This window comes from Takifugu rubripes, chromosome 12 (assembly GCF_901000725.2).
Source record: "Takifugu rubripes chromosome 12, fTakRub1.2, whole genome shotgun sequence".
Taxonomy (NCBI): Eukaryota; Metazoa; Chordata; class Actinopteri; order Tetraodontiformes; family Tetraodontidae; genus Takifugu; species Takifugu rubripes.
In genome coordinates, this window is record NC_042296.1 from 3,220,387 (window position 1) to 3,244,240 (window position 23,854).

The 23,854-nt window shown below is 45.6% G+C and overlaps 1 protein-coding gene across 9 annotated transcripts in view; it reads right to left on the reverse strand.

Moving 5' to 3' along the window:
• Positions 1–23,854, reverse strand: part of csmd3b (CUB and Sushi multiple domains 3b) — a 210,047-nt gene that overhangs the window by 184,475 nt on the left and 1,718 nt on the right. The window lies entirely within an intron of this gene.

The window sequence follows — 23,854 nt, forward strand, 5'->3', positions numbered from 1 at the left end:
AAATGAAGTGCGACTGTGCACTGAAGGTAGCACACTGTGCTAAACATGTTGGCACACACATTTCCCTCCTTCCCTGCAGCCATCGCTGCCTCACATACATGGCACGAGATTTATTCTTTGCCTCCCCTCTCCTCATTTCCTCAGATGTTTCACGTCGAGCCCCACCAACCTAAATTCCAATCGAGAGTCTGTGAAGTGGAGCTTTTGATGAGCACTGCGCCGTTGTTATCAGCGCTTTAGCCCGTAGCTTCTGGGCTAATTTGCAGCGTGGAAGCGCGCGTCGAGCCGCCGGGAGGTTCTGGCGGGAAAACGTGTTGCAAGCCGCGGTTTCTCCGCCTGCCCAGGCAACATGTTAACTGCACACTGATGGGTTTGCGTACTCCCTGGAGATTCTCATTAATGCATGAATCAGAGAATATTGCTTTTCTGTCTCATGAGCATACCACACGGCGTCTCTTTCTCCTCGTTCCCACAATTCCTCTGCTTTTTCCCTCTGCTCGGCGGGTTTGTTCCCCACTTTTTTCCATTGCTGTCTTTCCTGCCAAAGTTTTTTCTCCACTTTATTTCGTTTATTTATTTGAAGTGTAGCTTTCTGTGCGTACTTCCTGCCCCTTTTTTATCCAATTGAGAACTCTCTCTCTCATCTTTCAGTCATCAGGCGAACACTCATTTATCTGCTGACACACATTTCACGGGCTTGTCGTGCTTCTACAATATTAATTAATCAACTTATATACCAATTATTTATTCATTTGAATGTTTCACGAGCCTGTATGACATCAATAGATAGCACTCTTCCCTGAGGGTGATTATGGGGTGGATATTGGGTGATTTATTTGACTATAAAGAAGGATTTGTCACATCGACTGGATTTAGCAGATTTTTTTAAAAAAAAGGCAAAATGTGTAACTGTACGAAATCAGAAGTGTTGGTTCAAGCTATTGCTCATGCTGTTGCATGTGTGCACGCACAGACACACACAAATAATTAGAGAATGCTTCTACCTTGAAGACACAAAGAGCGGAGAACAGAGGGAAACAGAGAGAGAGGGGGACGGCAAAGGGCCTGCAACAGAGAGCAGGATTGTGGGAGACAGAACTAAATGAATATTTCTCTTCCATCTTTTTCCAGCTTTCATCTCAACTGCAGTACTCTGAAACACCAGCACATACAGTGTAAACAAACACAACGCAAACCTACTCTGCTGCTTGGTAGGCCAACATAAACTGATGCCAGCATTTGCGTAGAAAAAAAGACCCTAAGATATGTTTCGAATGGCAGTTGTGTCACTTTCTCCTGACTTTGCTCCTTTTTTTAACAGTGGAAAAAGTTCTACAAGTGCTGAGACAGTGGCCACAACCCTGCTGGGACCCCTGGAAGCCTCATTGGCACACACAATTTCAATAAATTAATAAAGAGTTGCAGCTGCGCAGCCAAAACCGCAAACCTGCCTAACGTGCGTTTGAGGGAGAAGGAAGAAAGAAAGTCCCCCTGTCAGCACAACTCTGGCCCTCAGGAAAGATGCTGTGCGCATGTGACACAGCATGCATCATACCTTGAACTAGGGTAGATGATACCTGAGGGTTTACTCTCAACTCTCTTCCTTCCTTCGGTGAAGAAACCTCCAACGGGTTCCCACGTTTCCAGATGCTCAATACCGTATTATAAATGACTGAATCGTGCAATACGGGCTCCTCTTTTTCACTTTCCTCCCCAAAAGTTTAAAGCAAATGCGAATATCTTGAAAATTTAATCCACGCTGCAGCCGAAAGCAATCCCTCACGCTGTGCCTTCTAAGTTCTTTAAGGTTGAATCAGCAGCCAGTAAATCATGTGAGACAGCCCGACTCCTTCTCTTCCACATCACATACGGCGTATCTGAGCTCCATTTTCAAAAACGCAAATGCGTATGCAACAGCGTAGTCTGCACAAAGCCAGTGATGCGCGTGCAGGATGCAAAGGCAGCACTTTAACTGAAGGCGAGGTGAGACGACAGGACCACGGGGGGCCTCATTCTCCTGAAAATCTATGCAAAAGTGACTCTGACCCAACAAGCATCCTGGCGTTTGCTCTTCCACCTTCGTCTGCTCGCCATCTTGCTACTTCTGAGGCCGCTAGCTAAGATGCAGCGCACGCCCCCAGCTGTAAAATACTACGCTGGCATGAATAGAGTCAAAAGCCAAAGGGAGCACTTGCTCTCCCTGGTCCAAATGCTAAATTTTGTTGGTTCTAGCATGTGGTGTAGAAGAGGGTACAGCACGGCTGACAGTCTTGCGCAGCTTGAGTGTCATCATAGGGAGACAGCAGGAGCTGTCTAGAGTTTCCTATGCCTTGTTAGTCACACAGTTATTCAAAGTTAGGACCTCGGTTATTAAGCTCCGACTCTGGCTTCCTCTATGAAAAGCTCTTCTCAGACGGAATGCAGCTTTTCAGTTTTAAATGGAGGGTAAATGTTAGACTTCCAGTTTCCCTTCCAGGTCACAGCATGAGCGTTCTGTCTGACTGAACTCGCTACATTTTTCCACCCGAAGGGCAATCGCCGCCGTAGAGAACTGCATACTGGGAATCTCTTAAAAGGCTGGAAAACATCACAAACCCACTCTTGTCGTAATATCAAAATGGATTCTATAGGCAATAAACGCGACTGTTCTCTACTGTGCACATGCGCTTCGCGTGACAGCAACAATTAGAAGATGTTAGCCCACATGGAGATGCTGCCATGATAGCGCATGAATAAACAATGGCTGAAGAATGTGGAGCAACTCATAGTCAGTGCGGAGTTCAAGCATATTCTGCATCAAAGCCAAAGTAGATATAAATAAAAGCGTGTTGGGCTGATTAATAACAACATTCAACAGTGAATATTTGAATTTCATCAGCATCTGCGTGGTCTCGTTGTCTGGTTGCATCTATTTCCACATGATGCAAGTGGAGTTGTGCTGAAAACCAGCGGGCGTGCACACAGGATGAGCATTAAGTTGTTGGGTTGGATTAATAACCATGATACGCAAGAAGGCAGCACAAAAAAATAAAACAAGCCAAAAAGAAGAGCTGGGACCAAGTGGAAGTATGCAAATACCAAATATGTTCAAACATGCCAACGCAGTCACACGGGCATCCAGCCATGAGGGACCGTAAACACATCTGCACTAACGTGCACTGTCACATGTACACACAGGGACACACATAAACATTCCACGTCGTTGCGCAACATAAAAGAACTTGATAATTTATACGAGAGAGGGCAGACGTTAAAAGTTTGAGAGGATAGGGGAGTGCAGACAATGAGCGAGGAGCATTCCCAGGACTGCCGGCGTGCCCTCGAGCTATGATACCGCCGTGGTGTGGCAACCAGGTGCCAGCTCAAGAACACTTGAGCTTTATTTCAATTTGGGAGAAAATTATAAATTGGATCTGAAGAAACTTCTTCGAACTCAAGGGCTTGTTTTTGTAGATTGGAGCAATTATTTGTGTGGCAGGTGATTGCTGAAGTCGCCTCATTAGCCTGGAGCAGAGAATGAAAGGAAGAAAGCAACACATTACCTGGGGGGGGTATTAATAAAAGTGATTATTTTAATCAGTCTATTTGGACAAGAGGCTGACAGAAGCTGGTCACCAGAATGAAATGGGTTTGCTTGTGGGACAGAACCGCAACGTGGGATGAAATCAATGCTGACTGTGAATGCAGCTTGCCATCATGTGGTTTAGGGGGACATGACATTGAGGAGGCTCACAACTTCACCACCTCTTGTCCACTCCCCACCGCCCCCCAGTCAGAAACATGGGGCGGTAACCTTCAGCTATTCCACTGCTAAGCAAAGAGCGCCAGTGGACCTCCAGTCACCTCTGGTTCCATGTGTTGAGCCAATTAGGGGGCAACGAAAATCTGCTTCATTACAAGTCTCAAGCATCAATCCACTATTGAAATCAAACAGGAGGACTGTAGGCTTGTAGTAGCTAAACAGCATAATCCAAAAATAATGAAGACTATTAATTAGTGTGTGTGTGTGTGTGTGTGTGTGTTTCTGTACTAGAGAGAAAGAGAAAAAATATGTGTGACTTGTGGGACAAAAGAAGGGAGTAAGAGAGGTGGGTGTGGTGATATTAGTTGTCATAGGCTAAGTGTGAAACCAGCCTGCTGACATCTGATACATATTTTTTCTATTTCTCTCTAGTACAGAACACACACAATTGACTTTGTTGGATTTCTTGAAGAGGGCATGAAATTCCTGTTAAATTCCTGTGTTTAATCATGACGTCGCATGTGCCACATGTGTAATGCGGAGCATCTGAATATTCATGAATATTCAATACTCAAACATCCAGTCGGGACTGGTGGAATCACCACTGGATCATTTAGTATCGCCCCCTTTTTGGCATAGTAAGGAAAAACCTTGCACCCATTACATGAAATTGATATTGTCTTTTCTTTTGTTTTCCCTCCACTAAGAGGCTTATCTGAGGAAAAACTCAAACGGCAGTGCTTTAGTTTTGGGATGTGATACCATAATCTTTCTATCGCGACTCGGCATCGGTTTAATGGGTGTAATCCAGTCATTTGCCACAACTTGCAATTGCTGTCTTCCAAACTTTAATTTGTTTTTCAAAAACTGTAGGTTTTATGTCAGTCCCGGTGCATCAAGTGACCTATTGAAACAAGGATTGAAGGGCTTCTAGGAATATTCATTCATTTTCACAGCAGTTGCATCTATAAATAGGAATAAACAAGTATTATTTACATAAAGAGGACCAAAAGTGACTCCTTCCTGGTGTTCAGAGGCAAACACCGAGCTATCGACCTGAAGAACAGCTGTGGCCTGTTACAATCTAAAGATGGACACGAATCGCCGGAGCTCCAAAACCTTTTCAGAGGCCCAAATTACACTTTTCTACGGGAGGTAAACCTGCCTGTCTCTTGCCAGTTCCAGCTGAAGCCAGGTGAAGCCTCAAAAAATGTGAAATTGTTTTGCACATACAGTAATTTACACCTATAAGTTGATTAAACATCCTTCCAAGGCGGGACAGACCTGATCCCGAAGGACCATGAGACAGAGACAATTCCATCACCATACCAGTGCAGACGCTCACGACTCCACACAGATGCAGCATCACAAAGGAAATGACGGATAACAGCAGCTCAGCTCGACAGAAGGATGCTGGAGGCTGGAGTTTGGTGACATTGATCAGGGGAAATTTGTGACGAGCATCATCAGGATCAAAACAGAAACCAGAGAGTGTCAGGGAAAAGAACCAAGCAAGCCATGGGGGCTGGGGGAGGCACTGCTGGAGCTGTGGGAAGTAGAGGCAGCAGTGGTGCTAGTGGGGAGTGGAGCAGTTGGGGGTCGTGACCCCCAAGAACGTGAGACTGATTCCAGGAACGACACCTCGGATCTCCTGACAGAAGAGTTCTGAAGGATGTCTAGCACTGAATCACCAGGCTCCCAGGCTATGAACTCCTCTGTGTGTGTATGTGTGTGTGTGTGTGTGTGTGTGTGTGCGTGCTGGTACGATCTCAAGAGATCAAGCTGAGGAGATTTGGATAAACAGTTCAGGGGAAGGGGAGAAGACAGAGATGGAGAGACAAAATATGGAGATACAGAGAAGACAGAGCCCAGTAAAACAGACTAGAAACTGAAAATTGCAACAAAACAAAGAAAGTGGGAGAGATGGGGAGGGAGAGACAGAGAGAGCCTTATCAGCCTAATGCAGCCGGCATGAGATGTAACTGGGGAGCGTGTGTGTGTGTCGGTGTGTGTCGGTGTGTGTGTGTGTGGGGGTGTGTGTTATTGAACTGACTTTGCTGCAAGTTTATAACTGAAGAGTCCAGTCGACAGATGGACAGAGTGGGAACCATCAGCTGCGTATTTATGACCCTGCTTGATTAAAACACTCATGATTAAAGAGAGTAAATCTCACACATCTTTATAAACGTTACTGGAATATATAAGGGAGATGTCTGACATGATCGTAACTAGTCAAAGCTCGAAGCAGACATCAATTCCACTCCAGAGGCCACAAATCTGAGAGAGGTAGAGGTTGCACAGCCTCCGAATCAATGCGGACTGCTCTCCGAAGACTTCCCTGTTGTTCCTGGTGTCGCAGCAGACAATCAATTGAAAGACAAAGCAATCAGTCACAACATAAACCCGCCCGGGTGACAGCATTTGGACGGAGGTGTCTGTAAGCGCATCAGCACAGGCCCAAGGTAGCGTCTAATCTTCAAACACTGACACGCTCTCGCCCGTTTGAGCTTAAATTATGATATGAATGATCAAATTGTGTTATTCATGGTCAGATGATAGCAGGCTGATGCCTTACAGCGAGAAGGTCCCGATTCAGAACCTGACCCGTCTGCTAATGTTTCCCTGGCTGGTGTCTGCTCCATTGTCCCCAGGGTTTCTGCTGCTATATCACTGCTGCCGAAGTGGGCGGATCTTTATAAAGGGAACAGTCCCGCTATGGTTCAGTGCCAAAATGATAACGTCTCTTAGCTGCTTCATCACCTTGTCCAGGGGCTGAAAGAGCCTTAAGATCAAGAAAGATGCAATTTTTAAGGAGTTCATGGGTCCCGTTAGAAAATCTTGCGGAACAGAAACCCCTGCTGGATTGCGGCCCTCGTAGAACTGGGCTTGTTGCCCCTGAGTTACCCCTGAGATTGACGGATATCCTGTTAGACACATTCAGCGACCGAGCTGCATCGCAACCGTCAACCGTGCATTTTATCAGCGGTAAACTGTCTCCAGAGAGCTGCTCAGTTACTCTGTTGCGAGACCTAAAGTGCACGAGTGAGCCACCGTAACCCGCTACCGTTCCGGCGCCGACGCTGGCTGATGTCTGGTGGAGCCAGGAAGCATTTCCTGTTGGCCGCTGTTGTTGTGTGTCTCCGGGCAAACGCCGTCTCATCGTTTCCGCCTACCTGTGATGGCGCGTCTGTGTGTGACAGGCGTTCGGGTTTCCTTCGACGTGTGAATGTGTGTCTCCAAGGTCAATTAGCATTGATGTCACCAGTTCTGAGAAAGCACATTAGAGCTTTTTACACATCGGCCATCTGCCGCAGTACTCGCACACACGCTCGCGTGTGTGAGGACAGGGCACGCTAACAGCAATGTGGTGTCACACATTTAAAAAACATTGTTTGTCTCTTAGTCGAGTACGGCCTCCTAGTATAGCAAATGAGGGTATGTGTGCGTTAAGCACTTCTACATCCTTCAATCAGGGAAAAAGAGCCACCCTTGACTGCAACAAATCAGTGGAGCACAGCGCTCTCTCAGTGGGAGTAAAACACAGTACAGTTGACCAAAAGAGCCGAGCTAGCCAATCAGGAACACGTTAAGAACTGGAATTTGGAGGCAGGCGCTTCAAGCAAAATCAATGGGCCGCAGGGGGAAGAGCTAAAGGACATGTGGAAGTACAGCTGCGTCACTGCTCGGTCATGGTTTCAATCACATTCTTGTCTCCAGTCCAGAGCTGTTCTCCCTCCGCCTCCTCATCCAAGTACTCAGAGCTGCTGACCGTCACATCCTCCACTGCGTCCTGTTTGTTCTGCCGGGGAGAGACAAGTATCTGGGTATTAAGGAACAAATCCTCTGTGTATCATAAGGCCTTGATGAAGCGTGAATCGGCCGGACGATCAGCCGGCACCCCCGTCCTCGGTCACCGCAGGTGGACTCCTGCGTGTCGCTCATTCCATCAGGCAGCAAAGTGAGTGTTCCAGACTCCCTACATCATCCCTGCCACTCCCACACACCTGTTTCAGTCCCTTTTAAGCCCCTTTTCTCCTCCAGTCGTTAGGAGACATCCAGCTAATTGCAGCGATAAAGGGCTTAGAGAAGGGATCGCTATATATTAGTGGTCCTTTGTGTGTCGATTCTAGTTGAGGACCTCAGGATCCTGTAAGTGATTGAGTCCCTCCAGTAGAGGCGCTATGGAACACTTAGAGTGGAGACAGGAGCCGAGTGGGCGCCAAGTAAAAAGACCTAATCCTCTACCTGACCAGCACAAATCCAAAAAGCTGTTTTTTTCTTGTTTCTCCACTAAAGAACACAATCTTTTCACCAAACAAGGAGGAACAGACTTATTTTCTGGCTACTGCTGAAAGGAATTCCATACAGACAATAACTGAACGAAGAGGAAAAAAGAAAATAAATTGCAGCGTTCCATCACGGAAGAACTTCTGAGAAGCATCAGAGTCACCAGGGGGAAACATGACATCCTCCAGGGACAAATCCTGCTGCTGTTCCACTACCCCCCCCCCCCCCCCTTCCCCCCATCCCCCATTTTCACATGATTATTCAGGATAATAAATCAACAGCTGGAAGAAATCTCATCTGGATCTGTGAGTAATGTGCAACCTTACTGCAGATGTTAGACGCTGTGGGGCTTCCGTAAAAGAAATCCACAATGAATATTCAACAGTTCTCAGATCGATATCGAGATTAAAACCCAACTTTGAGGAAAGTCATCCTTTCGCCTTCACTCCCTCTGTTACGATTCGTGGTTGTTTAGGACCCGAACGCAGGCAAGACGCAGTGATGAAAGGTCCAAAAATTGGTTTTATTAAACAAACAGAAAAAGGACAGTCCTCCTGGACTGCTGGGAAGCAACAGTTCGTCCTCCGGGTGCACACCAAGAGCTCCAGCGTGGAGCCACAAAAATCACAAGAACCTTCAAAAACCAACAGACCCCAGAAATACCAAGTTACACAAATCCTCCAACACTGGTGGGCCGGAGCCTTAGACCTTGATCACTGATGTCCTGGAGGTGCGCCAACAGGTGGCCGGAGCATGGCTCCACCACGCCCCCTGCAGGAGAAACACAACTGGGAATCCTGGATCACAACACCCTCGCCTCAGCTACTCCAGCAAGCAGCAGCGTCACCATACAGAGACACCTTTTTTAGTCCTGCTTCTGCTTTAACAATTTTCAAGCCTTCTCTGCTATGTTCACTCTAAGGAGAAGAAGACGTTGACATTTTAAGTGGCATTGTTGGATAATTCTCCCTCATTTACCCGCGTGTACCACATGTCTGGGTGCAAACACATGCGGATACAGTCTGGAGGACAACGGCACAAACAACGGTGAAACAACGCGGCTAATCAATTTAGCCACACTAGCATGAAAACGAGTGCCGACTGACTCAGAATGAGGCGTGACGATGACACTGAACCGATTTGCTGCTCTGCAGTGATTGTGAGTTGCGCAGAAATCTAAAAGTGCCTCAACAAAACCTGCTTTAACACTCAGTTCAGTCTCTACCGCCCAGAGTGCTGAGAGGCTATTTAAAATCGAGTGTCAGAAACACGGCAATTTCCACATTTCCTCCACCTGTAAGGGAAATGAGACGCTGGAAATTTTAAAAGATGTTAGCAATCCTAATGGGGCAATAAAAAGTGTAGTTTTGTCTACGGAAAACAGTGGATTTTTTTTATTCTCTTGTTTTTGTACTTTGGCAGCTTCCATCTGTCCGCTAATGACAGTCTGCTTTGCCATCTTACTTTATCTCAAGAGTCCTTTGTGACTGTGCACAGTCCACATGCATAATGATGTGGAGAGGTGCTGCTTTGGCTTTTAGTGTGTGTGACCAGGAATGTGAGTCTGTTTTATATGGAACAATTAGGCAGCTGTAAGCCTGGAAAAGAAAGCACGCAGGACAGATAGAGAAGCAACGAAGTGATACGGGAAAACTGCTGCCCGACACGACAATCAACACAGTGGGATATGACCATTACACACACGCAGGCACACACACACACAACACACATAAAGATCAATGGCTAATTGCCTAAACCCCGAGACAGAAGGTAAAAACAACAGTGCCTTTGGCGCAGGAAGTCAGGTGTGACACCATGAACAGGAATATAAACATTACCGCTAAGCGTTTTATAAATACAACCATATCATGGAGCTCAGAGAACAGCTGCGTTCTCCCATTACGGAGCAACAAAATACTAATACCAGATACGACTGAATACAAATACTAATGGAATAACACCAGGTTTACTGAATGAAAACTTGATCCAACTTGTCAACTTGTTCCAGACATATTTGCAGCCAGACACATTGTACTGCGAGTGGCTAACACAACAGGCTATAAGAACGATGCTAATGTTTGAATACGGAGCACATCAAAGCATTCAGGGCAACTTTTGACTGCTGCTATATCACGGGGCCACAGCTCGTAATTGAGGGCAAGTTAAGCGTTCACAGCAGGTTTAGGGGTCAGTAAACAATGATCGTCTTTGATTTACAGCAGAAACACCATCAACACACTGAAGTTTTCTTCAGCTCCTCTGATGTGAACCAGCTATATTTTGTGTTTGGCTTATTCTGTAACTACAAAGAATGAAAAGTTTTGCCGTCTTATGAACCCGCAAAAGGTTTAGAATCAGGGTGGATGCTAACGCACTGAACCTGTGACTATCTTTTGCCTGTTTCCATATCTCCCTGTCAGGTAATCTCCCTGTCAGCATGACCTTCAAAAGCAGGAAGGCAAACTGGGCGAATCAGCAATGACGCCATACGGAACGGACGAACACGCCCCGTGCAGCGGTGACAAACGTGCACGCGTGCTCACACACTGTACACTGTCCTGATCTAATTGATCAAGACCGAGCGGCCGCGGTGACATTTAGTCTGGACAGAAAACATCTCTTTCTCCCGTCCGTCCTCCTCGTTGAAGCATCTTTGGTCAAAACGTCGGACGTAGCGCTTTCTAGAACCTCACAGAGACTTCTGTTACACTGTGCGGCGTGTTCACGTGCACACAGAAAAACCCGGTAGTTGATAGACACCAGTGTGTACCGGATGGACGCTCATGTCTGATGAGAGGGAAGGTTTATCGTCTTTTTGAGTTCCAAGTGATGCCCGACGTCCTCCGGCGGTGTCTCAGCCGCCGCATTTTTGGACACGGGAGAAGAGAGAGCCACAGTAAATAGGGAGCACGTCTTCACCTTTGACTGGTGTCAGGCTGTCACATTTAACAAGACGGATGGAGGAAGACGCTCAGCCTTGACCGGTGCGACAAGGTCACCGAGGGCTTTGAACACCTTGAATTCACACATGAATTCCTTAAGCACTAAAGGGCAAAACTTTGTTGTGCTTTTGTTCAGCCATTACGTTGCAATGCAGTGGAAAAACCTGCACAACATGCGACAAATTCATGTTTTCTTCACACAGCACCTGTAAAAATCCACGTCAACCCAGCTTATGACGTTTTCCATGTCAAAGGGCAGCTGGGCACTATCACGGAATCCCGTCTAATAATGGAATGAAATCGTTTGGACAAAGGTCAGAAGTGAGATAGCGTGAACTTTAAAGTCTTTAAACAAAGATGTTTTTCCTCACGTACCTGCAGCTGAATGAGCTTCGCTGCCTGGAATGATGTATGTGAAGAGCTTGACATTCATTGCTGAAGGGGTAAATGCTCTCCCGGGAAAAAAAATCAAATTTTAAGAGCACGATTTGGGAGGTGGCGGAATGGCGACAGTCAACGCATTTTAAATTGCTTCACTAGCTTTTGCAGTAAGCTAGCTTCAGCTGGTAGCGCAGTTACCGCTCCAGTCGGGTCTACAGGTCTTGATGTAGATTCCCCCCACCCCCACCCCCCAGCTGAAGGCATGTGAGATTATACAGAATGCTAATGTCTCCATTCATACAAGTGGGGATCATTACAGGAGGACTTTATTGATCTTCTGAATTCTCATTTCATACAACAATCAACATGGAATACATCTATTCCTGCATTACAAAGCAGGGGCCCGAACAGCTGCAGGGGCTTAATGTTGCAGAAAATGCACCACTTGCCCAAGGGCACTTCAAAACGAGGCGGTAGAGTGCATAAACATTCCACTGTACATACATGTGATGCATACTTTGGTCAATATAGCTGCAGTTCACAGGCTACATTCTGCTTAAGCGACTGTAAAAATGTAATCAGGCCTGATTTTCTCCATCTTTTCCTTTCATACCTATCCCGTAGATCCAGCGGACGAGACACCACGCAAAGGCTAGCATGAGAGGCAGACAGAAATACAGTCCAGGTAATTAGCTTTCTCCTATTAGCAATTGTTCCTGGGCCCAGAGAACTGTGGCCCTCTCCCCATGTGACTGTAGCTCCATGTTTACATCCATTTTGAATTAAAAGTAACGTGAAATGTAATATTACTACAGCATGAATGCAGACTAACTTCCTGATTCAATTTTAACATTTCTGCTAACACACACACACACACACACACACACACACACACACACACAGTTCTGTCTTGTCTCTGTGAGCTATAGTAGGACAGTTAACAGTAATTATGAGGTTTCATATTAATTAGCGTGGAGCACCCAGCTGTTACAGTGTCACATGACAGAAGGCCTTCAGCACACACTGTTACACACACACACACACACACACCCCTGCACACGTGCTCACACCTGGGGAGACTTGGTAAAATGTCAGGGATGTTCAGATTGTAATTACAGGGAGATTTGCTTCCTTTTTCTCAAAGCCCAGATTAACCCCTGCAGACGCACACACACACACACACAAAGACACGCACAAGGACACACACAGACGTTCATGGGTTTCACTCATAAATTTCAGAGGAAATCTTTTTTTTTAAAAATCTTTCGAACACATGATACTATTATTTTGATTATGTTTATGATTATGATTATTATTGTTGTTGTTATTGTTATTATTATTAATAGAGAGACGGCGGCGGAGGCTGCATCTTCTCTGTTCTCATGTTCGAACCAACCTGTGAAACCACTTCAGCTGGTTTTAATCAAACCCCAATCCGAGGCTGTTAATGAGGAGTCGTGGCAGTAGCGGGCACTCCCATTCACGAGGCGAAGCGAGCAGCGGCTTTGCGAGCGTTTTCCACACGAGAGGCGAAGTGTGCGTCTCAATCGCTACGCCGCGTCATCGTGGGCCTTCTACAGTATCATCGTCAAAACCTCTCCAAACCCGCCGCTCTGATTAATTCCATAATGCAATTCCAGCAGGAATATGGATTTTATAAGCAATCTTCCCAGCTAAGAACAGCCTTCCCTATTATTGCCGGGTGTGGGAAAAAGAAATATATTTAGGAATGCATTAGGTTATTGAGGCCCTGGAGATCAAGTGGCGCTGTAATCATAAGATTGGCAACAGTTGAATTATGGCGCTAATTGAATCACTCTCAGCAGCTCTGAGAGCGTGGATGAACGTTACACGTCTGCAGCATCTGCTACTGTACTTTCCGCCGGTGTGTGTGTCTGGCTGCCTTGCTGCGAGTGTTAAATGTGATCTTGGCGTGTTCCTGAACGCCCGCTGAGCTGTAAAGAGGAGGTGCCATTATAATTTCAGATTCCCACTGTTTTCACCGCTGCTACATTGGTCCTTATTACCTGTGACACCTGCCATTACCTGCTTCCCCCAGGTGCTGCTGGTCATAACTCTCACCTCCGGGGTTGCATGCTGAGGCATCAGTAATCAATTCTCACGCATCCGAGACCCAATTAAAGCCAGGAAAACTACAGTCTTTAGAAAGCAGGAAACGCCTTTGGAAGGTCACGCTTGGTGTGCTTTCAGGTTTTCTCTTGGATTTAAGTCTCTAATGTGGGACATTTGTGGGAGCATTTTGGACAAGAGTTCAGGAAGTTGGGTAGACAAATTGATACACACCCTTGAAAAGAGAGGGAAGGTAAACAAAAATGCACGAGAGCCGACACCAATGCATTTAATAGTGAAAAGAAAAGATTTCTGCTCCTGGCGAGTAAATGAATGCCTGCACAGGTTCTCTTCCATTTGTCTGGTGCCGGACTTAAGTGGTGGTTAAATGGACTTGCTTTAGGTCCGTGAACTTGTTTCACTGTTCAGATAAGCAAGATTGAGTGTAGGTCCCGATGGGTCCTGGCCCAGGCTCACATCACCTCACCGATGACTCCCATGGAGCCCAACACAGGGAGGCCACCAGTCATACTCTTTAGAAACTCTATACCCTCTATGAACCTTCTTTAAAGAGAGGCCAGGCATTTATCAATCGCCTGCTCCTCCCCCACAGAGGCTGGTTTCAATGGCAGCTCTAATTCGGGTTCCATCCGTAAGCGACCCCATGTACACATCACCGGGGGTGCTTTGCATAAACTGCACGACCGGCATTAAAATTGAAACATCAGATTTCCCCAGGGGTTACCGCTGCGGCATTTAAAGCAGAGGAAGTCATACTCTGACACCCCAGACACCAGATGAGCCTGCGCCAGGATGATTGACGGCACATCAGCGGCAGCGCAACATCAAAAGACACATTTACGCACCTTTAGACGGATTCAAGGAGGCGAGGCCTCTGAAGGCAGAACAGGCACATTACGCAACAAACACATCACGTTACTGACATCTGCCATCACAGGATTCTTTTATTTTTACATTTCCTGATGTTAAACACAGCTGAAACTCCCCTCTGTTGTGGTTCAGGCAGACGCTGCTCTTCACTGTTCTGTTCTCCCAGTGGGCCGTAACCTAGCGGCGTTTTTCACTGGTCCGCAGAGGAAACCGGTCTTTAAAACACCTAACTGGGTTTTTATCATTTCTTTGATATACCCAGAGCCCAAAGGTCCCACACAGCAGATTATTCAGCCTAATGAGTTTGCAAATAAGTCCAGTCATTCCCAGTAGGTTCTAGGCCAGTTTGTGATCATTCATGTGGAGTAAATGCAGGTAATAACTGGTGTAATATGGTTGTTATGTGAAAGCTTTGAACATATAGGAAAATCTTAGAGGTGAATTAGGTTTTGCTCTCTTAAACCAAAGCGAGTTAAAAATATGTCTAAAATTATCCTAAGGGTAATTATAGTGGATTCGTTCCCATCTGCCTCACTTTTAGCTAATGTTGCCTTGTAACTCGTCATGACAGTAGCCAAGCGTAACAAATATCTCATGTGACTGGTGCTTATAAATGAAAAATAAATGACAGAAGAAAGGTCGCTTGATCATAAAAATAAAAGTGGTTTGCAGCCCATGGGCCTCTGTGTTTTGCGCCGTTCACTTCTGTGTTTAGCTGTGTTGAACAGGAATAAAAAGCTCAAATGTTGCGTTAGACATCTGTGGACGAGATACGTTTGCATGCAACTTTCTGAGGGCGAGGAGGGGGCAAACTAGCCATTACCATGGTATTTATAAAAGTTATATGTATATACTTCTCAAGCATAAAGAGGCTGATCTAATTCATTCATCCTTTCATTTTGATGGGCTAAACTGGTTCCATAACGAGAACATTGTGTGTATTCAATTCAAATGTTGCTGGTTTATTGAAGACCAGATTGCATTTGCCTGTTCATACACAATGTGTGTGTGTGTATTCTTAGATCTAATCAGCATAGATTAATAGATCTGCGTAATAATAATTTCCTGTTCCTGAATACTAATTTCCTGTTGAGAAAGTGTAGGGTTTGTTTGGTGTTTAGAGGTAGTTAGAAAATATTCAATTTTGGATCTTTAATGTTCTGAATGATTTTAGTCCACATGGCAGCAGCTCAAATAAGCAACCAGGTGAGAATAAGGTCAAATAGTGTAAATTAAGTTGTCAGAAATATGAACCCTATTGACGTTGTGATTTGCTCTAAATCAGGGTTAGAAAAGGGGAAAAGCCTCACAGATGGCCACGTTTCTTCTGGAAGCTCTGGATTTGAATGTGTAAAGTGCTCTAGAAATGACAGTGAACAGATCTTCCAAAGGAACAGATACATTTTTAAAACATGCTAATTAAAATACTGGAGTTATTTTCTCCCTACTTTAATCAGCGTCAGTGCACAACCTGGACAGGAGCTGCCCTGTAATGCCCTATTTAACAGCTCCGCCGCCTCAAAAATGCAGATGGTGCCTTGGTTGAACCTTCTGGAGCTGCTAAAAACAACCATGGCTCCAGAAATATGTCCAACTGTTGTTTTTGCGATGATTTTCCACCCCGAGTCACTGATTACTTGTGTCTTTCTTATTCATATTTAATTATCTTCATATTTACAAGGGTGCCTGGTTTTGTTTTTATTACATTTTTAAAGAAGGTGATGTTTTCAAGTGTGTGCACACGCCTTGTCCCGAAAACACCTTTGGTTTCCGTTGGTACACTTCTAAGGCCGAATTCCCGGTCAAACTGAATGTACATCAAACATGCCGTGTCAGCACTGTGGTGGGTTTGCATTTAATTTGTATTTTGCTTTAAAGAATCCAGCTTTATTTCCTCATACTTGTGTGCCGAGCCTGGTGGCGTCACGTTCCAGCATTGATATGACTCTCCACTGAAGCATTACAAAGACTTCCAGATAACAGCAATTTCATCGAAATTTCCACATCATCAAACAGCCAGTGCCGGCTTCATGATTTCGATGGAGAATAGCAAGGACCAAACCTCACCTCCAGAGTCGAGCACATCTTTCCCATCCACAAAAGCTGCTGTTTGACCTGTAACTAACCTAAATTAGCCTTTTAACTGTATATTAAACCAAATGTGCCGCTTTATTTAGTCAGTTTCTGCAGATTTTCCACCTCCCCTAAGCAATAAAACAGGTGACAAAACCCTCCCAGAGAGGCACACACATGTAATCAGGGGTGACAGAATGGGAGTATGCATGGGGTGTCAGGTTCAGTTGCAGCTGTGTGGGTAAACATCTGCTCTGTGTCTGACCCTGAGTGAGAGAGGTGGGGGCAGACTGAGAATGAGCGGGAGAGGTCAGGGTGTGCAACAGACGGCCGTGTCAGAGATCAAAAGGTTTTCTGTTATCCACCACAACACCCTGCTGAGCTTTCATCTGTGAGCCGGACAAAGGCCGCCTGACCTCACAGCGGCGACATCAGCGCATCCACACGGAATGACTGCGCACATGGGACCCAACTGAACAAGGACCACTTCATCACATGCTACGTATGCTAATGTTGTGTTATTTAGTTAGAGGACAGACGCTGAGGTGTTTCCTGGAAACGGAAGTGTGTAATGACTAAGTAACAACTGTTGCCTTCATCAATGATATGTGGCTATTACTAATAGACACCATACAACATAGACTCTATAATAAGCTCTACTTTGCAAAGGGAAATGTTCCAAAAACTCTTCCTTTAGTCATATTTCTGATTTGCATAGTCATAATCACTGTATGCGTGGTAGTTAAGTGACAATTCTGTCAACTGAGGCTCATTAAAAATAAATGAAATCCACAGAAAGAGCTTATAATAAGCGTAAATAGGCCTCTCTGTTTTTATGTGCGGTAATGTGGAATATGGGAGAATGCAGTCTCCTGTGTAGTCGCGCTGTCGGTGCTGGGACCTGGTAGCAGATCCTGGTCCCACTATCAGCCTCTTTTCACTGGTTAGATGCTATATCACAAGGGGGAAGCTGAGGAAATGTCTCCAGCAGGTCCTGCTCCTGGTGGTGGATTCTAGTATTGATTGCATTGCTGTTGCGTAAGCTTTATTAGCTGAAAAAACAATTAAAATATTCCCCTAAACAGCTGATAATTTCTCAGACCGATAAATGTGCCGCATCCCTCGATATGATTACAATTAAGATATAAATGGGGAAACTAAGGAGGCTGAGGTCTGAGCGTGCATCCGTGGAGCGGCGGTAGCTGAGCAGGTGATAGCAGCAGCCTCCAGCTGTGAACTGAGTGCACCCAGAAACAGCCTGACAAGGCCTGCTGGGGAGATGAGTCTCAGCGAATGGAGCAGGCAGGCACACACACACACACACACGCACTTATATGTGAAGAACACCGGTGCACACAAACACACACTTGCTTCAGAAAGAATTAGGAACAACACAAAGGCGCTCCTACGGTGCAAAACTGAGACAGGAAATAGATCATCTCTCAGGAGGAAATGCAGGCCACGCTGGCATCAGACGCCCCTATTGCCAATAAAAGGGAGGGTTTTGCATGCAAATGCGCCTGAATAAGGAAATGAACCATAAAAACGTCTTTAGGAAAGGACTGAATTAATGAGTGGCGTCTTGTCAAATCTCATTATGAAACAAGAAAATGACTGATAAGTCTCTGCATGGTGATGGACTAAGCCATGTTGTTCCTGAGCATGTGTGTGTGTGTGTGTGTGTGTGTGTGTAGTTGGCTGACAGCGATGTTTCTGTGGGTTTGGGGCACCAGGGTATACCTGTCATCACACACCACTTTTCAACACATGTGAAAACAGCCGCCGTCCCTGCTGCTTGTTTGTGTCCCTCCAGATATCCTCCTGCCAGGTTTTTGTTGTCGCCGCGATGGCAGAAATCCGAGCAAATGTTGTTTGCAGAGATTATTAAACGCCCGCTACATCTTTAATTGAGACAATTTCAGCCAAACGTAGCGTGGTTTCAGAAATAATCCTGCTGCAAAAATTGACGTTTGCTGAAAAAGCCGGACTTAAAATATCCACCTGACAGCAAAGGCTGTCGGTTTGGTTCATTTGTCTTCTAAAATGAAACATCGCATTACCTTCATGCATGCCTGCCTCCCTGTTGTAGGGCTGACTGAGTCTTCAGACAGCTGACTTTTAACTACCAAACAAATTTTCAAATTAGACTTCTCCACAAACATATCAGCAATTACTACAAAAATAGGCAAAGACAAAAACAGCAACGTAGCTTTTAAGTAATTAGTCCCTGAAGAGTTTGTCTGATGGTATTTTCCCCGCCCGTTAGTATGGTACTGAGTGAAAAGCTGCAGCTCCTGTAAACTTGGGCTGAAAACCCGAATTCTAATCGAAAAATCGCAAGGAACTCGAGGCGCTGTTGGGACATTCCCACACACAGACAGACACACTCGGACAGCCATGTGATGTTATTACATACGCAACACCTGGAAGATGAAGAACAGAAATTTAGAGGGCAAATCTGTTGCACAGTTCCACCCAAACAAGAACACAAAGCAAGTCAGGGAAACACGAGGAGGACAAAGTCCACCGCGACCAAATCTGAGACTCAATAAACCAATTTCAAAAGAAAATAACAGCACGGGTGAATAAAGATGGTTGATAAAAGCTATGCTGGGGGAACTTTTCAGTGTGGGATTGCTACCGCGCAACATCGTCAGAGATTACCACCTTCAATTTAAACGTAATCTTTTGGTTGCCATGGCGTCAGCCGGATTTGCCCTGTGGAACATTTGTATAGAAGGCAAACCTCTTCCCTGACAGTTACAAAGCAACCTTCTGAGGTAGTCGTAGATATGGCGGTAATTAGATATCACGCCCTATTATTCCTGCCATTTCTCTTCGTTCCTCTTGGGTTTTGAGGATTTCCGCGTGATTGGCGGTATTCACCCCCCCCCCACACACACACACACACACACCAGTGCACAGAATCATTAAGGGCATCAGTATCCTCCTCAAGGACAGTCTGACAGGGCCTGACTCTGGTTGTCACCACAGATGGAACCTTTGACCGATGCCGCTGTTTATGTGTCCATCCATCATTGTGGGAGGATTCCAGTAAACACTGCTCAACATCGCCCGTGCTTCCCACCGCAGTGACACCTCCACCCCCTTTTATTTGCAGGGATTTGAACACCTGACACACACACCCAACAGGGAGGACCAGCTGGATACGAGACTGTCTGTCTTTGTTAATTTCTCATCGGCCTTCCTCGGAGACTGCGAGAGCGAGTAAATTGCTCTCACATCCATGTGCATGTGTGTGTTTGAGTGTTTGCGGTCAAACCCTTGGGGGCAACACATGCTATCTTGGCATAGCATATATGTGTGTGTGTTTTCCTATTTAACATGTTCATGTCATGTCTACTTCTAATCATCTTTGAAATAATGAAGAGCCTGTGGAAGACAGATTGCGTGTGTGTGTTTGCGCGTCTGTGCTCGTATTTGCTACGTACTGAGCACCGGATTAGTCATTCTACCGCCAAAGTGGGGACATTTTTGCAACTTTGGAGGACTGTTAAGATATGGTTTTGGGGTTGAGGTTAAAAATGGGTTTTGGTTAGGGTTAGGGTTGGGGGTAGGGGTTAATTTGGATGATTAGGGTGTGTGTGTGTGTGTGTTTGTTTGTGTGTGGGTGTGTGTGTGTGTGTGTGTGTGTGTGTGTGTGAATGACAGCATGCAAAATCCCCCTCTGACTAGATGGTTTTCATATATTTATGAGCCTTTAATAAGGCCTATATTTTATGAAATCCTTCAAAGTAATGAATCTGTACTTTTTATTAAATTAAATACGTCGTTAAAGCTTCACTGTGCTTTCAGAGTCATGTTTTCTAAACATCTGTGCTCATTTTGCAGACTGCACCTACTGGAAGCCCCAATATGTTAGTGTGATTGATTATAATCCTATTTATTACACTCATGACACCAGTCTGTAAATGCACAATTTACACTAGACCTTAGAGGAAAACATCAATTGCATAAAAGCTTTATTGATCCAGAGGGCCTTTGAACAGCTGGAGCACGTGACTGAAGTGGTGTTTGTATTTCAGTCTCTAACAGCAAATTATCACTCATTCCATTCAGCAGTCAGCTCGATGAACACATTAATGAAATATTACACAAAACCTGAGTTTAAAAGACACTGCTCGCTGGCAAAACACTTATTTTCCGCATCTGTTCAATCACAATAAGCACCACAATGAAGCGAGCGTAATAGAGGCCAAGGGTGCTTGGAAAGAGGAGGCGAGGGGAGACAGACATGGGTGGGATGAGGGGAGGTGACAAACGTGGGATGGCAGAGAAGTGGTTACAAATTCACCATGATCTAAATATTTACGGCCCAGGACAATGGAACGGAGGGGGAAAAATTAATGAGAGGGAACGAGAAACAATGTCGATGTCGAAATCACAAGCCAGAAATTACGAAAAATATAGAACAGGCGTACGATGAAAGAGAAGAAAGCTATCACTTTGTCTATATCTCTGACGACGGAACCCTACGATCTTTTGTTCTGACGTTTGTGAGTTTATATTTGTGAAGCTGCCTGGTAAAGGTTTAAACTTTCTATTAATTATTCAACATTAGCTTAGCGGGGTTGAAACGCACACGCATGAATACAGAGTGGCATCTGGAGGTTTAAAGGAAGATGAAAATAGACCGCATAGACTAAATGTGTGTAACGTATCCTGCGCTAAACTATAAAGTCAGGCTGGGCAGTAATAATAATAATAATAATAATGATAATGATAATGATAATAATAGTAATAATAATAATAATAACTGGCTGCACTAATAAAGGCACTCGTTCTCTGGTAACCTGTACAGAGATATCTTTGATGCACATGCTAACAGCCAATCGTGTTAGCGCATCAGTTTGGTTGTGTCATTCTGTCATCTCGTGAGATCCCAAATAGGAAGCAACTGTTGCGGTGAGCGGAGAAACTAGCGATAAAACGGATAAAGACAGCCGTTTTTTGGATTCTCCAAATCGGACCACAGCATTGTCTAATGTCAAGATATTATTACGATTTCATTGTGATTTTAGACCTTTGGTTACATTTTGTGAGTGTTTTCCTCGATCATTTCCTTGAAATCTAAAATAAAAATGTATCTCTCCTGGTCCTTGTTTTACATGTTGTTGTTAAAAATGTATCAATTACCGATATGGAACACTCATGATATCATTTATCTGTTTTCAGCCCCATCGCCCAGAACTGTAACTAATACAGGTAAATGATCGACTGCGGTGCATTAATGGAGAACATCACTCAGCGCATTACAATCAGCATCTGAGACTGAGGCTGCGCCAATCAATCCCTGACATCCAGTGATGGGTTATTAAACCTGGCTAGAGGACCATTTCACTGCACCTGACAGCCCGTCTAATTTAACACTGATGACCAGCTTTCAATTACTCAGCGTGACCGCAGGGATGACAGATACATTTCAATTTAGCCATGTTGCAAGAACAAAGCGCTACATTTCCATGCCTCGTCAATATAAATTAAATGAGCTATTTATAGCCCTCCGGGTTAATTAGTGGGGCACATTCAGTAGAACCAGTTACAATCCCCCGCACAACCAATGACCAGAAAAAAGATTACCTGGCTGACTAATTGGTAATTAGTAGTAGATGATTGATCGCTGCAAGACCTGTGATGAAGCCCCATTGAAAGCCCCAGCGTCAGGAAGCCGGTGACAGGGTTGATCCGAGGGGGCATTAAAATGAGCTCAGGCAGGGATTTGTGGCAAATGTGCCGCCGCAGCTCCGGTTTTGAATCTGAACGCAGCCCACAATTCCCGGACGGCACGGGGGGGGGGGGGGGGGGGGTTGACGGTGAAAAGTGCGTTCGTGAGTGTGTGAGTGTGTGCTCGCCTTTGCACGTGTGTGATTTCCTATGTTTGGCGAACAAATTAAGCCTCTTGAGCCACAGGACAAATCTGACAGACGGAATAAGGGAGGGAGAGAAGGAGGGGAGAGGCACGAGGAGGAGAGGAGCTCAGGACGTGCATGATGTGGAGGGGGAAGAGGAGGGGAAGGCCTGTTCAATCAGTAGATCACCACACCTGCATAATTCATCCATTATGGGCTGGAACAAGTTTCCCAGTCCACAAAACACAACTGGAATAATTGGAGGCTCTGCTTTCATGGCGCTGAGTGGCTACAGAATGCAAATTAAACATGCATCTGCATCATTCGTGCCACGATTCAACCTGTTAGCTGACGTCCAATCAACAAATCTTCTCTTTTGACGGCAGTGACCCCCACAGCCGTGACCCTGCCCCCATTGTTTACTTATATTAGGTTTGTCTCTAGCTCTGTTTACCCCGAGTACCCAAGGTGTTTACCTCCACCTCGCTGTTTAGATCATGAGTGAACTTTAATTATGGTGAACTATCCCTTTTAGCTGATGATCAGCAGGGAGGAGGAAGATATAGAAGATATGGGCAGAGGGCACGTGGAGTGACTCCCTCAAACAATCAGAATAAAGCCTGGGGGGCATTATAATGGGAATCTCCAGTTAGCTAAACCCACTAAAGACTGGATCAGCCACTGTTCCTCCCCTACGGGGCCATTGAAGGCCCGACCTGACCGGGTTTTAAAGATCTGGTATCTCCTGTCTGAGCCTGTCCAACCTCGCGCCCATCACCGGCGCGCCTCCATCCTTTCCTCAATTCATTCCCTTTTCGAGTTCGACGTGCACACGATTGTGCACGTCACGTGTCTAGACCTTCCCTGTGCCTGTAACCCGGCTCTGCTCCGTCAGCCTGCACCGTTGGATCACACAGATTCTACGATGGCAATGACAAATGGTGCTCAACCTTCCACAGCGCGGGGCTTTTCTTTCAAAGCGCTTCTCTTTTTCCTGCTTCTTGCACAGCTGTCAAACCTCAGTCTGCACTTTTCTGCTCAACGATTTTTAACCAACACTGCCCGCGAGTAAAAACCCCGACGCCTTCAGTCCTGTCAGACCCTGTCTTCCTGCTGTGCCTCTTCTTTATTTCCCCTGTCGCTCATCTCTTTTATTCGTCTTCATCTCCACCCAAATGACATCCACAACAGCCTATTCATCTCCAACTTCACCCATTCTTCTCTTATGCATCCTCTGCATAACACCCCCCCCCCACACACACCTACTCCCAACATATAGTGATGGATAGCCACGCTCCGCACAACAGACGCCTCACCTGATGCGGCAGCGGGAGGGTTTTGCACGACTGTAGAGGAAGATGCAAATCGACTGTGCCATGGTGTGAATATTTTAACGTTTCATTCCGCCCAAGGAGAGCGAATTAGGAGTAGAGACATTGAGTGGAAACTGTGCGAGGAAAATGGTGGGGGGGGGGGGGGGGGGCAAGCGCATTATGAAGCATCTGTTGAGTAAATATAAACTACAAACGCGTGAATGTGGTGGGGGAAATGTGAGGGGGGAACCGCTGCGTAATGTTGGCCTGAGCACAAACTGAAAT